This window comes from Pongo abelii, chromosome 6, assembly GCF_028885655.2.
Source record: "Pongo abelii isolate AG06213 chromosome 6, NHGRI_mPonAbe1-v2.0_pri, whole genome shotgun sequence".
NCBI classification, from domain to species: Eukaryota; Metazoa; Chordata; class Mammalia; order Primates; family Hominidae; genus Pongo; species Pongo abelii.
In genome coordinates, this window is record NC_071991.2 from 107,048,253 (window position 1) to 107,064,402 (window position 16,150).

Here is a 16,150-nt window from a genome sequence, read left to right on the forward strand (position 1 = left end):
TGATCACATTAGCAAGAATAGATGCCAAAGATAGTTGAATAATTTTTAAAAGATTGAGAGATAATGAATTATAGTCAGCCTAAACATTGTATAACTAAAATGATCACTTAAGGTTCCAGGATGAATTAATGATATTTTAAAAGATACAAGAAAATGGCAAGGCGCGGTGGCTCACACCTGTAATCCCAGCACTTTGGGAGGCCGAGGCGGCTGGCGGATCACGAGGTCAGGAGATGGAGACCATCCTGGCTAACACGGTGAAACCCCGTCTCTACTAAAAATACAAAAAATTAGCCGGGCGTGGTGGTGGGCGCCTGTAGTCCCAGCTACTCAGGAGGCTGAGGCAGGAGAATGGCGTGAACGTGGGAGGCGGAGGTTGCAGTGAGCCGAGATCGCACCACTGCACTCCAGCCTGGGCGACAGGGCGAGACTCCGTCTCAAAAAATAAAATAAATAAATAAAATAAAACAGATACAAGGAATGAATTAGCTACTCAGAATCTTCTGCTGCTAGAATTAAATACTATGTTTCAGTAAAAAGAAATTAAGCTAGTAAAACTAAGTAAGATTAACCATGACTTCATTTGAGGGAACGAGTTGTTAAAAAATGAGAAACCTAAACTTCCAAAAATGTTGACATGAAAAACTAGACTGGTGATATCAGAGTTCAAAGATATTGATTACACTTAGACTTTGTCATGTCAAGGAAACATATTAAAAATGTAACTAGAGTTACTAAAAAGTAAAAATAAAATTAAAATTTTAGCCAATACACATATAACAGGAAAAAACAAAGAGCATAACTGATCAAATAGAAATCAAAAGAAAAAAGACACAAAGAAAAGGCATTTTAAAAATCACAGGAATAAGTCTAAATATACCTATAAACATAGTAAGTGCGGTAGATTACATTATTGCTCAAAATATTTTCTTCCTCTTCATGCTGACATCAGCCTTGGCCATATTATTTGATGAATAACACAAAGGATTAAATTGTCAAGTCAAACTCAAATAAGTCAGACATCATACCCAATATCAAGTTCTACCAGTAATTTCAAAGATACACACATAAAGAAGCTCAGGTAAAGCAGAGAGAGGTCAGGGACATGCTGAGCAGCTCCCTAGGTGCTTCCTTCCAATATTAGACATGCGTTCTTGGTCAAGAATACACAAGTCTCTAAATGAGGTACGTAAGTTATTACTCCAGACATCAGGGAGTATTTTGTTTATGAAACGTCTCCAATTTATCACTAGCTGGTTATCATATTTTCCTCATAAATCTATAGATTCTGGTTTTATTTTCTATAAGCCATCCTTAGCCAAGGATATCCCATTATGACCTTTCCCTAGGTAAGGACTCCATTCCCAGCAAATATTATCCGGGTATTTACCCAGAGGTCCAGTTATGATGCTGTCAAGGAGGTATGACTGGGAACCTCCACTTGGTAAACAGAGTAATTGATCACAGACTAGACATTTTAGCACCTTCCTCCATACTTATGCTGTTTTTTGTGAGATTATATTTTCCTATTTCACTGAATTCAGAACTGTCCATGAGCTTTGCTTTGGCCAATAAAATGGGTGTGAAAGTGAAGCATGTCTGAGCAAAGGTTAAAGATCCAGCTTGTGATATGCTTTTTTTCCACTCTGCTAAGAATATAGCAATGTCCCAGGTAAAGGTTACTCTACCTTCCTTGGTCTCAAGTGAAAAAGACATGATAGACGCTTAGACTGTGCAAGAATTTAACTCTGCTCTAAGTCACCGAGCAGGTTGTTTGTCACTGCATCTGATTAGAAAGAGTGAACCAGAGAAAAATCTTAGTATGCTGGAGCCTATATGGGAAGACGAAGAGAAAGCCCTTATGGTCACAAAACTCCAAAAATATTATTTTATCTCATGTAATGTTAATTTATTTTCTGAATTCTGCTATAATGCATCTTGGTTATACTCAGAATGTTAGCAAACTAGTATATTGATAGTATCATAAAGATAATAGTATAGCCTGAAAATGATTTGTTGGGCAAGAAATATCGATTATAAAGCCACTATTATTTTAATAAGAGGATTAATTTCAAATATTTAAGCTCTTGCATGTGAATCTATAAAAATCCATAGAAACAAATCAACATATATTAAAACTGATAAAATTCCCATAAACACAAAAAGATGGCTCTCGAATGTTCAACCTGTTTTTTACTTTAGTTATATAACCTTATTTTTAAAATTTGATGGTATAATTTGTATTTCTATTTCATTTATAATAGAAGTTTTAAGATATTTTAGAAATAACTATGTTTTAGATGTATTCATTTTAAATATATATATTTAAAACAGATTAAATATATATACATCTAGATTTATATAGATTTTAAAATATATACATTTGTTATATTAATATACTAATATGATATATATTTATATATATTTATATATACAATTATTTCAAGTTTTATTTTAGATTTTAAAATATATACATTTGTTATATTAATATAGTAATATGATATATAGTTATATATTATATTTATATACACATTTATTTCAAGTTTTATTTTAGATACAGGGGGTACATGTGCAGGTTTGTTACATGGTTATATTGCACCCAGGTAGCGAGTATAGTCCCCAGTACATAGTTTTTTGACCCATTCCCCCCTGCATTCCTCTCCTCTGTAGTAGTTCACAGTGTCCATTGTTCTCATGTTTATGTCCATGTCCATGAGTGCTCAATGTATAGCTCCCATTTAAAAGTCAGAAGATGTAGTATTTGATTTTCTGTTCCTGCATTAATTTCCTTAGGATTAAGGCCTCCAGTTGCATCCATGTTTCTGAAAAGGTTATGATTTCATTCTTTTTTTTTTGTCTGCATAGTATTCTATGGTATAAATGTACACATTTTCTTTACCCAGTCCTCCACTGATGGACACCTAGGTTGATTCCATGTCTTTGCTATGGTGAATAGTGTTGGGATAAACATACGAGTGTATGTGTCTTTTTAGTACAAATATCTATTTCCCTTTGGGTATATACACAGTGATGGGATTGCTGGATTGAATCAGAACTCTGAACGGTAGTTCTTTGAGAAATCTGCAAGTACTTTCCACAGTCCTGAACTAAATTACATTCCCACCAACAGTGTATAGGTGTTCCCTTTTCTTTGCAGCTTTGCCAGTATCTGTTGTTTTTGATATTTTAATAATAGTCATTCTGAGTGGTGTGAAATGTTGTCTTGTGGTTTTGATTTGCATTTCTCCAATGATTAGTGAAGATAAAGATTTTTTCAATGGTGTTTACCTTTTTTTTCCTCTTTTTTAAAATTATACCTTAAGTTCTGGGATACATGTGCAGAACGTGCAGTTTTGTTACATAGGTATACACGTGCCATGGTGGTTTGCTGCATCCATCCAACTGTCACCTACGTTAAGTATTTCTCCTAATGTTATCCCTCCCCTAGCCCCCTAGCCCCCAACTATGTCTTCTTTTGAGAAGTGTCTGTTCATGTCCTTTATCCATTTTTTAATGGGGTTATTTTCTGTTTGTTCATTTATTTAAGTTTCTTATAGATTCTGAATGTTATGTATTTCTTTGTCAGATGCATAGCTTGCAAATATTTTCTCCCATTATCTAGCTTTTCTGTTTACTTCGATGGTTTCTTTTGCTGTGTAGAAGCTCTTTAATTAGCTCCTACTTGTCAATTTTTGCTTTTGGAGACTTAACCAAATTTTTTTCTTTTTTTTTGCCCAAGTCCATGTTGACAGTGGTGTTTCCTAGGCTTTCTTCTAGGACATTTATAGTTTGAGGTCTTATATTTAAATCTTTAATCCGTCTCGAATTAACACTTCTATACGGTGAAAAGTGAAGGCTCAATTTCATTCTTTCGCATATGGCTAGCCAGCTATCCCAGCACCATTAATTGAATAGGGAATCCTTGCCTCTTTGCTTGTTTTTGTTAGCCTTATCAAAGATCAGATGTTTACAAGTGTGAAGATTTATTTCTGAGTTTCTTATTCTGTTTCATTAGTCTATGGGTCTGTTTTTGTACTAGTACCATGCTGTTTTGGTTACTATTGCCTTATAATAAAGTTTGAAGTTGGGTATCGTGATGCCTCCAGCTTTGTTCTTTTTGCTTAGAATTGCTTTGACTATTTGAGCTCTAAGTCCCATATGAAACTTAGAATAGCTTTTTTCTAATTCTGTCAAGAATGACATTGGTAGTTTGATAAAAGTAGTGTTGCATCTGTAAATTGCTTTGGGCAGTATGGCTACTTTAATAATATTGATTCTTCCAATACATGAGCCATGCTATATTTTTCTACTTATTTGAGTCAATTCTGATTTCTTTCAGCAGTGATTTTCAGTTCTCCTTGTAGAGATCTTTCACCTCCTTGGGTGACTGTATTCCTAGGTATCTCATTTTCTTTGTTGCTATTGTCAATGGGATTGTGTTTTTGACTTGCCTCTCATCCTGGGTATTATTGGTATAAAGAAATGCTACTGATTTTTGTACATTAATTTGTATCTGAAACCTTAGTAAAATTGTTTATCAGCTCTAGGAGTCTGTTGGTAGATAATTTAGGGTTTTCTAGGTATAGAATCATATCATCAGTGAACAGAGATAGTTTGATTTTTTCTTTTCTCTTTGGATGCTTTTTATTTCTTTCTTTTGCCTGACTGCCCTGGCTAGGACTTCCAGTACTATGTTGAATAAGGGTGGTGAAAGTGGGTATCCTTGTCTTGTTCCAGTTCTCAAAGGGAAATTTGGCCTGTTTAGTATGATGTTGGCTATGGGTTTGTCATAGATGGTTCATTATTTTGAGGTATATTCCTTTGATGCCTTGTTTTATGAAGGTTTTAACTATGGAGAAATGTTGGATTTTATTGGAAGCTTTTTCTGCCTCTATTGAGATGATCATATGGTTTTATTTTTAATTCTGTTTAAGGGGTTAATCACAATTATTGATTTGTGTGTTGAACCAGCCTTCCATCCCACAAATAAAGCCTAGTTAATCATGGTGTATTAACTTTTTGATGTGCTGCTGTATTCAATTTGCTAGTATTTTGTTGAGGATTTTTGTGTCTATGTTCATCAGGGATACTGACATGAAGTTTTCTTTTTTGTGTTGTGTCTCTGCCAGATTTTGGTATGAGGCCGATGCTAGCCTCACAGAATGAGTTAAGGAGGAGCCCTTCCTCCTCATCTTTTTTGGAATATGTTCAGTAGGATTGGGTACCAGTTCTTATTTGTACATCTGATAAAATTCAGCTGTGATCCATCTGGTCCAGGGATTTGTTTTTTTTTTTTTTTTTTTTGGTTGGTAGGTGTTTTATTACTGAATCAATTTCAGAGCTCGATATTGGTCTATTCGGGGTTTCAACCTCTTATTGATTCAATATGGGGAGATTGTGTATTTCCAGGAATTTATCCATTTCCTCTATATTTTCTAATTTGTGTGCACAGAGTTGTTCATAGTATTTTCTGAGGATCTTGTATTTATGTGGGATCAGTTGTAATATTATGTTTATAATTTCTGATTTACTTTTCTCTTTTTTTATTAATCTAGCCAGCAGTCTATCAATTTTGTTTATTTTTGCAAAGAACAAACTATTGGTTTCATTGATTTTTTTATGGATTTCTGCATCTCAATTTCATTGAGTTCTTCTAAAATTCTCGTTATTTACTTTCTTCTGCTAATATTGGGGCTGTTTTGTTCTTTTTATTCTAATTCTTTTAAGTGCAAAGTTAGGTTGTTTATTTGAGATCTTTCTAACTTCTCGATGAAGGCATTTATGCTATAAACTTTGCTCGTAACACTGCTTTAGCTACATCTCAGATTTGGGTAAGTCATGTCTGCATTTTCAATAATTTCATTTTTTAAACTTCTACCTTAATTTTGATGTTTACTCAGGAGTTATTCAGGAGCAGGTTGTTTGATTTCCATAAATGTGTGCAGTTTTGAGAATTCTTCTTGAAACTGATTTCTATTTTAATTGCACTGTGGTCCAAGAGTATGCTTGGTATGATTTTAGTTTTTCTGAATCTATTGATACTTGCTTTTTGACCAATCAATATGTTCTATGTGTCAATGAGAAGGATGTACATTCTGTGATTATTGGGTGGTCTGTAGATGTCTATTAGGTCCAACTGATCAAGTGTTGAGTTTAAGTCTAGAATTTCTTTTAAACCTATTTCTTTGCTTTGGAGACATATGGGCACCAACAGTGAACAACTATTCTTTCATACTAAGCTCTTTGGTTTTCCATGGGAAATGTTCTGATGTATCTATTCAAGTTGAAAGGAGATCTTTTTGATTTCTTAGATGAAATCTTGACTCTACATGACCACTCTCATGAAAAGGATAGGCCTTGACATGTATTTATATTACAGATAGAATCTGTTTGTTTCCAAAATATAACCATCTTCTTTAAGGCAAGTTTATCCCACCATCCCAAGAATACAACTAAGTGTAGAAAATAATTGCAAAAATGGAAATGGAGTTTTTCCTCTTAAAATTAAACTTAACTTAGTCATAAAAAAACCCAAAATACTATTGTCTAAGAATAAATGCTTATTTTTTCGTAGATAATTATATGAAAAAAAGAGTTGGTGTCTATTCTCCATAATTATCAACAAGAGAGGCCTATATTATTTTTCTTATTTGTCTGCTTTCTTTAAATGATGGCATCTACCTTATAGTCCAGAATAGCTTCTCCAGCTGCAGCTGTCACATCTGCATTATAACCAGAAAGATGAAAAGACAGAAGAAGGACATTTCTCCTTCTTTAAGTATATTTCCTGGAAGTTAAATGCACCTTTTCTTCTGCTCAGATACCATTGATCAGAGCAAATAGAAAATCTGGTTGCAAGGGAGGCTGGAAATACAGATTCTATACTGTGTAACCACACATACAGCTATGCTTAGGGAGATCAATTGCTGAAGAAAAAGGAAAGAATATGTAAAGAGAAAACACTGTCTCCCTTAGGAGGCTCATTTGACTTTGAGAATTTGGACCAGTTCCTTGTCCAAATAACCTCACCAGAAAAAAAACTTACTAAAATTATTTTGAACATTAAAAGAGACTCTTGTAAATTTACAGCACTTTTTTGATGCTGGTAAGTCCTATGTGGCTGTAATTTTACAATTAATTTGTAATGAGTATTTTAAGGACATCTCAGGGTCTATTGGTATATTCAATAGTAAGCAAGTTTAGAAAGTGTATTCTTTACTTACCATGTATTCAATAATAACGAATACATTTTCAACATTATTCACAAAAATTACTGCAGTAACTTAATGATGAATTATCACAACACATTCCTTACCTTGGCTAACGTTTACCAAACTTTTTTTTTCAAACTTGTGCAATTTAGGATATTATTAGTTCTGATGACAAACATAAAATGATGAAGGGATTCAAACCACACACAAATGTCAGCAATAACTAAAATACTATCATTACTACAGTGCCACAATATCTCCTGGTGCCTATAAAAGTATCCCAGGTTGCCTGGGACAATAAACTTGCTCATCTTTCATGGTGTCAGAATTCAGTAAAAATCTTTCTTTTCCCAAAAAAATTATCACATATTTTAATAAACACATTTTGACATGTCTGGCTTCATAGTATGCTATGTCTCATCTCTCACTTTTTAGCTTGTCAGATATTGTCACAACAGAAAATATACAGTACTCAATTTTAGCAGCAATAGGCTTTATGTATTTATCAAAAATAGTGCACACCCATGAAGACTTGGCAGGCCACCAAAGTGGCCTGGAAACCCTTCTGAGAACCACTAGCACCAAAAACATGCAATCACATCTGTTCTTGTGGCTAAATTTGAAAGTGGTAATACTCTATAGACATATTTTTGGTTTTTCAATATGAATTAATTTTTTATTATTCTTATTTTTTAACTCAGTTACCATCTCTCTTATAAGCAGTAAGACTGTTGGTATGTTTATACATATTTTAATATGATTTTATAAGACATGTGGCATACCTGGTGTTATATTACATATTACATGCATGAAGCAGACACTGATAGAACTCTGATTAAGCCTGTGCATGCTGCCAGTTTTATGTCCACCTGAGGTCTTCTGAATCCTATTATCTGCATTTCTACTTCTCAGGATTTTGTTTTTTTTTCCCTGAAGCTATGGAAGGCTAATCTATCCCAGCATACAGCAGGCCAGAAGTCCTGCATCCCCTGGAAACAGTCTTTAACTGGTGATTGATGGTAATGTCTCAGCTCCCTTGCTCTTCTGTTGGGATAATTTTGAGGCATGTGTGTTATACTATCCTCCAGTGTTTCCCTGTAAGAATGAACTCCAGTCACCCATGTTGATTGCTGGCTTAGTCACTCACACAGTATTGGCTCCCACCATTTCCCTGTGTCATTTTCTTCCTTTTCCTAGAAACTCTGAAAAAAAAAATGCTGCTTGCATTTGTAATTTTTACTCGAATATTTTCTCCTTAGTTTGGGGAAAATTAAGCCAATATGATAAATGTCTCCCTGAATTTTCCTTTGCATATATAATTTTATTTTCTTTGTCTTAATATAATATCTCACATTCTCTTGTTTGAATTGTTACAGTAACTTCTCACCTGATCTCGAGTGATTCACAGTCACTAGTTTTCTTCCTAAATCCCAAGGTTGGGCTTGACTCAAACCTATTCAAAAATTTTCATTGCCTACTCTATAATGGCCCAATATGCAAAAGCTTCCAAAATTTTGCCTGGATATTTGCTTTCAACCTTGCTTTTCACTCTATCACCCAACTCTACTCTAGTGAGAGCAGAGAGGTGGCTGCCTGTAAACGTAGCGTCCCATGCTCTCTCAAGCTTCAGTACTTCTACATAAGCTGGTTTCTCTGCCTAAAACTATGTTGTTCAATATAGTAACCATTAAATTTAAATAAGTTTTAACATTCTGTTTTAAAGTTTCGAGTTTTTAATAGCCACAAGTGGCTCATGGCTATTATATCAGACACTACTGATATATAACATTTCTCTCATGGCAGAAAGTTCTATCAGACACCACTGGTCTGGAGCAACCTTGCGTTTATATTTAATGTTTAAAATACTTTTTTTTCCCTTCTCAGTTGCGTCTCAAAAGCTAACATTTTTGTGAGAAATTCTCCCAGTAAAGTCATGTGACTTTACTGATTTATTTATCTTTGCTTCATTCAATCACATGGCAGATATCATGTATTTTACTTAAGAATATTTGTGCACATAAACCTGTTCCCACTTAAGCAGATACCTTAAAGACAGGATTAGTGCATTCTCATCTTTCTATTTCTGGAGACACTTAACACAGTGCTTTACTTATCAACAACTACTTGTTTGATTATGGTGAACCAATCAAATCAACCTGAACTCTCTAGAAATTATTTATATAGCTTTCTTTTGAACTACTTCTTTCCAAATTCTATATTTTTGCCATCACTATTTAGAATCTAGTCTTGTCTGTTAAGTTTTGAAAGCCTATCTAATTTTTTTTATCCAGTGGAAAATAACTTTTATTGAGACACCATCAGCTGCAAAATCTGTTCCTGGCATTAAGCTCCTTCTTGCTTTGCAATCTGGTCTTTTTTAGTGGTTCCATGAACGCTTTCCTCTCCTCCATGGTCTGGAAGTGGCCACGGCCAAACCTAGAAACAGTGTTGATGAACTTAAGGTCGGTCTTCTCCACAGCAGGATGCTTGGTCTGCACCAGCAAAGGCTTGTGGAGGTGAGCACTCACTTCTTGATTCCCACCACACAGCCTTTCAGCATGACAAAGTCATTGTTCATTTCATTACAGTGGACAAAGCCACCCAGAGGGTTGATGCTCTTGTCAGACAGGTCATCATCAGTGGAGGCAATGTTTTGATCCATTTTTCATCCTTCATAAGGTAGCCATGGCCAATGTTATAGATCTTCTTGTTATTCTCAGTGCAGTGATGGTAGCCTTTCTGCCCAGCACATGCCACAGAGAAGGCCACACAGGCAGGATGCCACGTCCCGATACAAGGAGCCTTACACAGCCTTTGGTGGGTCTTGTGGGTCAGCTTCTTGGTGTGCCAATGACTGGTGACCCCTTTTGTAGCCTTTGCACTTGGTCACCTCAACGGCCTCAATTACCCTGTCCTACCCAAATACTTGGTTCACAGGTACCTGCTGCTCTAACATTTCCTGGACCCAGTCCAGTTTCTCAGCCACAGTGCCCCAGTTCACCTGAATCTCCATCGGGGTGCCTTCTTCTGGCACAAAGGAAGCAGGCACATCTGAGTATGGGCAATGATAGAGATGACTTGGCAGTACATTTTCATGCTGTTGAATTCCTTCTCCAGCTGCTTGTTGCCATCCTCATTCTGCCATTTCTTGCAGTACTTGGTAAAGGCCATCTTTATAGATTATGCTGGTTCTTCTAGAAGCACCTTTGCATTCATTGCTGATGTGCTCAGCAAAGACAGTCTTGAAGGTCTGGAGGCCTTGAGGGGTTTCCATATAGCCACAATGCCCACAACTACCATGGACAGTGTCTCCACAACTGTCACAGCCTCTACCACTTCCTTCTTGTTCACCTTGGATCCTGGGCTGTCAGCTTCCCACGTGATGTAGGCCATACCAGCCTTGTATCCCAGGAAGGCTGTGAGGTAGAATGGCTTGGAAGGTTCATGCTTAGGGAAGCTCTTCGCCTTCCCATGAAGCCTGCTGCTGCACTTCCAAGGCAGGAAGCCTAGGGACCCACGCCAGGGAACAGTGAACTTCCAGTGAGACAGCACACTGTCACATCCCGCTGGTCATAATTGTAAATCTTAATTGTATCATCTGTCTCGATTCATTTTGTCAGTTGTAGATATAACCGACAAAATACAAATACATGGTTTATTTTATTTCTCAGAGTACTAAATTTTTATTGCTCTCCTGGCATCTAAATACACTGATGTAAGCTTCTGGTTGCTCTTTGGGATTATAAAATCCTAGAGAATAGATGCCATATCTATCTAATTAAATTTGCCTATATTCTTGCATAGAATTTTGCTTATTGATTGCTTCATTTTGATGTTTGTTGCCACTTGCAGTACCTATTTGCAGAGAAAATCCATATATGCAAGTGGGTCGCTCTTCAATATTGGAAATATATTCTGGTTGAACTTCTCTTCCATTTATTTAGCTAAACATTAATAGGAGTTTTTAGTAGAGTTGGCCAAAAATAACCCTAGATTATTTCACTGGAGATTTAAATCTTCCTTGATGTGATTCACAGACATTCTTTATGTACTGCTTCTTAACCTGTTGCGCATCTAAATAACAGTACTATTATCTTTCTCAAATTTTATGATTTTCTATGTATGGATTATAAGGAGGACTTACTAAGCTGATGTTTATTTTTGCAGAGATCGTAGGGACTCTAAATTATCACCAAATTATCTTAAAAATTCTGTCAAACTATGGAAGAATATAGTTTAAACGAATCCAAGATAATCTTTTATAAATATGTTTATTAATTCAGGCCACATATTTTTAATACATTTTTACTTTGAGGTATCAAACAACAGTTTCATTTTCTTTCGAATAAAGATACCTAAAAACCATAGTCAAATATATGATGAGCTTCTATTTCTAAAGTGTTTGCTGAACTATGACACTCAAGAGTACACCAAATTTTCTTGATTAGGGTAAATAAACAAAGTTTGAACACAAATAATTTCCGACTACTGATACCCATTGTTACATTTCTCAAATTCAAAACAAAAGTATGTCAGGAATTAAAGTTCAATAAATAATATCTAATCATTAGTTACTGAATGTTTAAAATCATATGATTCCATACATTTTGTTATTCTTGTCTACTAACTTTAGATTTTTAAAGTTTAAAATGGAAAATGTAATCTTACTTTAAGCTTTAATTAAGGACAGAATATTCAGAAGTGTCTAACACCTGCTTTATAATAAGTACCGTATTATTTCAAATGCCAGATGGACCAATTAAAATATTCTTTCAGATGATGCAAAATCTTATGATGTAGGTTGTTTTTTCAATCCAAATTTAAATATGCACTATAAGAATGTAAAATTATCTAAGTACATGTTAACGAAATAACTTCATTTTTATCATGAAGGGAATGCAAAGGACTAAGTCTTTTTTTTTCACTCCTCCACGATGACCTCCCCATTCTTATCTTTCAATTTCACTAATGTTTTACTACCTGAGTTCTTGTTTCCCCATGATTATCGCTGCTAGAAACAACTAATATTTTACATGGAAAATGAACACCCTAAAACAAAGAGAGAATTACAGGCTTTTAATTTACAATTAACCAGAAATTAAAACTGATGAAAGACAAAATGTATAGAGAAATACAGACAAAAATTTGTATATACTTTATGAAACTTATAACTTCAGCCAGCTCATATGTTTATACCAACTATTTAGTTACCATTTATTTCATTCATGTTGTAGGAACCCTATTAGTACCTCCTATCTGGATCATCCATCTAGTACATATTTTCCACACCCTGAAGGTGTAAGTTTGGTGGAATTTCCTCAAAAGCATTATTCACTGTCCCTAACACCTTTTTTACACCCATTATTTGTAAATAGCTGATTATGCATAAAGTGACTGGGTTCCCCTATATCTGGTCACTGATTCAGAAAATAATTTCACAATTTTATTATCATCAGGCAAAGATAATAGCTTTATCCTCTGTTTTGGTGATTTGTTTATATCTAGTTGATAGCATTTAGTGCTTTCCTTTCCATTTTCTTGTTATACACCTTTCTTCTCCAATAACCTCTAAAATCCTCTGGGGTTGAGGCCTGGTGTCATCCATCTTTGTATCTCTGATGCCTGGCACCATGCCTAGAACACTGTTTCCAAGCATTTGGCTGTGGGCTGTGACATATGTGGCTCTTAGTTTCATCAGTATGTAAGGCTCCATCTTTTCATACCAACCAGTACATTTACCAGCATCACAGGGGGCAACCTCACTATGGAGCAACCAGAGCTACTGCCTAAGGCCATGGCTTGGGGAAATTCACACTACTATTCAGCAGTGACCCAGAAAGACCAAATATTGGTTGATTCATGTTTAAACAAAGTCTTTTGACTTCTGTATACAACATAAGCAGCCTGTCAGATGAGCTGTTACCATGTTAACACAGCACTGTGTAGCCCCTGTGTTGTTTCTTCTTTCTACATAAAACTTTTCATTGAGGTTCTTTAAACACACAGTTTGCCTTTATTTGGTTTGAATACATCTATTCATCTATGTATTCAAAACAACCTGAGATCACAACCTGAGGGCTATAAATATCATGTTTGTAGATTCATAGGTATCTAATTTCATCTTGAAAGCATCCCATATGTTTTAAAGTCCTTGAAGTCTGGAAAGCTTGGGAGACTACAGTTGAACAATTGTTCATAGCCTTCCTGACATTAGGAACACAATGGTCAAATCTTATATCTGATAGTCTAAAGCTACAGCCAAATGGGATGCTCAATGACACATTTAGTTACAGAAGCTAGTAATCTCCCAACGAGATGGGAGAAAAGGAGATCACTTTTTAAGTGAGATCTTAATCAGGAAGTTAGCTTTTCCCACAAAAGATTCAGGACAGATTGGAGAATGCACAGTGCAGTTTACAGAGCATAACACTGAGTTCTAATAAGAGAGAAAAGAAGAAACTCCATTTTCTCCTAAATATAGAGACAAGTCATTCTGAATAATAGTAACTCAATCAGACAGCAAGAATTTTTCTATCAATTGGAAATAAGAAAGGGCTATGTGCCAAAACACGGATAAAATTTCAGGACTCAGAATGAACACTAAGAAAACTTATGGACAAAAATAAAATTTGCATAAAACAAGTGTGTGTGTGTGTGTGTGTGTGTGTGTGTGTGTGTGAAAGAGAGAGAGAGAAAGAGAGAGAGAGAGAATGCCAGAATATCACTTGGTATATACTTGTTCCCACAGAAATAAAAGAGCAATATGAACCAGGTGAGAATAAAGACTACTTATTTAAAAACATTTCAAGAGTTAATTAGTGTGGAGGCATAGAAGTTTATATATTACTTATCATTAAGAGTTTAGGCCAGATGCAGCGGCTCACGCCTATAATCCCAGCACTTTGGGAGAACGAGGCAGGCAGATCAGGAGGTCAGAAGATTGACACCATCCTAGCTGACACAGTGAAATCCGGTCTCTACTAAAAATACAAAAAATTAGCTGTGCGTGGTGGCACACGCCTGTAGTCCCAGCTACTTGGGAGGCTGAGGAGGGGGAGTCACTTGAACCTGGGAGGTGGAGGTTGCAGTTGCAGTTAGCTGAGATTGCCCCACTGCACTCCAGCCTGGGTGACAGAGCGAGACTCTGTCTCAAAGAAAAAAAGAAAGAAAAAAAAAGAGTTTATACACACACACACACACACACACACACATACACACACACACAATCTCTCTCTATTTGTTTTCTTTTATGAAAATTAGTTTTGTTATTATCAACCTAAATTCCCATCAATGGTAGACTGGATAAAGAACACTTGGTACTTAAACACCAAGCAATAGTACGCAGCCATAAAAAAGAATGAGATCATGCTCTTTGCAGCAGCATGGCTGGAGTTCAGAGGCCATTATCCTAAGCAAACTAATGCAGTAGCAGAAAACCAAATACTGCATGCTCTCACTTATAAGTGGGAGCTAAACAGTGAATACCCATGGACACAAAGAAGGGAACAGCAGACACCAGGGCCTACCTGAGGATGAGGGGAAGGAGGAGGATGAGGATAGAAAAACTACCCATTGGGTACCATGCTTATTACCTGGGTGATGAAACAATCTGTACATCAAGCCCCCATGACATGCAATTTGCCTGTATAACAAACCTGCGCATGTACCTGAGTCAAAAATAATAGTTAAAAAATTAAAAAAAAAAAAGCATTGCACTTGACTTACAACCCTCGACTAAAGAAGCCCTTCAATAATTTTTATAGAAAATGTTTCATACTGAATGGACTTTCCCTGACGAATGCAGGTGGGAAAAGTGGGCAAATCTGGATGCAACACTCTTGAGAATCTTGTTTTACTAGAACGTAATTATTGGGAGTACTCTACATTATACCATATCCTGTGGAGTAGGAAGACTTAAAAACATGTAGCACCTTATTTCTATAGGTGGCAGTGTGAGGCAGATACACTTAAGAGTGAAGTTTAGATGCATGTTCTTCTTCATTCATCAGTGACCTGGTTTATTTCAGTAAATCTGTTAAGCCTCAAAAAGTTTTGTTAGACTATAACCTGATAAGCAAATAGAACTTAAATTTCTATTGAAGGTGATGTTCCTCGATATTGTATGTACTAGAATACGTGATCTGTGAGGCTCTTTCCAGGTCTAAATTTTCATAGTATATGCACATTATATTTATATGTATGTATGTGTGTGTGTATACATATATATATGTGTGTGTGTGTGCGTGTGTGTGTGTACATAGTAGTTTCAAAATTACCCCCCGAGACAGAAGCTCCAGCAATAATGGCAATTCTCCTAGTGACCTTGAATAAGGCCACTCTAAGGACTTGTACTGACAATAACAATGCCAAGAATCATCAGCACAACTTTTAAAATCAGTTTTATTTATTGAAGCTGGAATCAATGCCTCAAAAAACACCTTCATTTATTTTTTCAAATTCACATGAGGGAATTTAGAAACTATTCCTCCTGCTGAAATTAGTCCATGTAAAAGAAAACAAAACCCTAAACTTTCTGGTATAGAATTATTTTCCATAAGATTAGGATTTATATTGATAGAAATCCAAGGAAATTTCTTCCTTCTGTGTTATTCTTGCATCTTAGAGGCCCATTCAGTAAACCATAGTTCTTTTAAATTGATCAACCCTACTGTCTGATAGCCTGAAGTTTTCACTTTTTATGTATTTTAATGTATTTATTAGCACGCATATATTTAGCATCAACTATGGGCAAGGCTGTGTTCTAATGAAAATGGTAGCTATACAGACATTTGTTACATAGCACTTTCCTAAAGGCGCTTAAAACATGTTTATTATGTTAAATTATATAAAACAATGTAATAATATATGCAATGTATATATCACCAATATATTAATGCATACACATATATGATACTACAATCAAAAATCTGTGTTTTAAG

General features: G+C 35.5%; 1 pseudogene; it reads right to left on the minus strand.

Annotated features, from left to right (window-relative positions):
• Positions 1 to 9,554: 9,554 nt before the first annotated feature.
• LOC100432762 (large ribosomal subunit protein uL3-like) lies at positions 9,555 to 12,924 on the minus strand (annotated as a pseudogene).
• Positions 12,925 to 16,150: the final 3,226 nt, after the last annotated feature.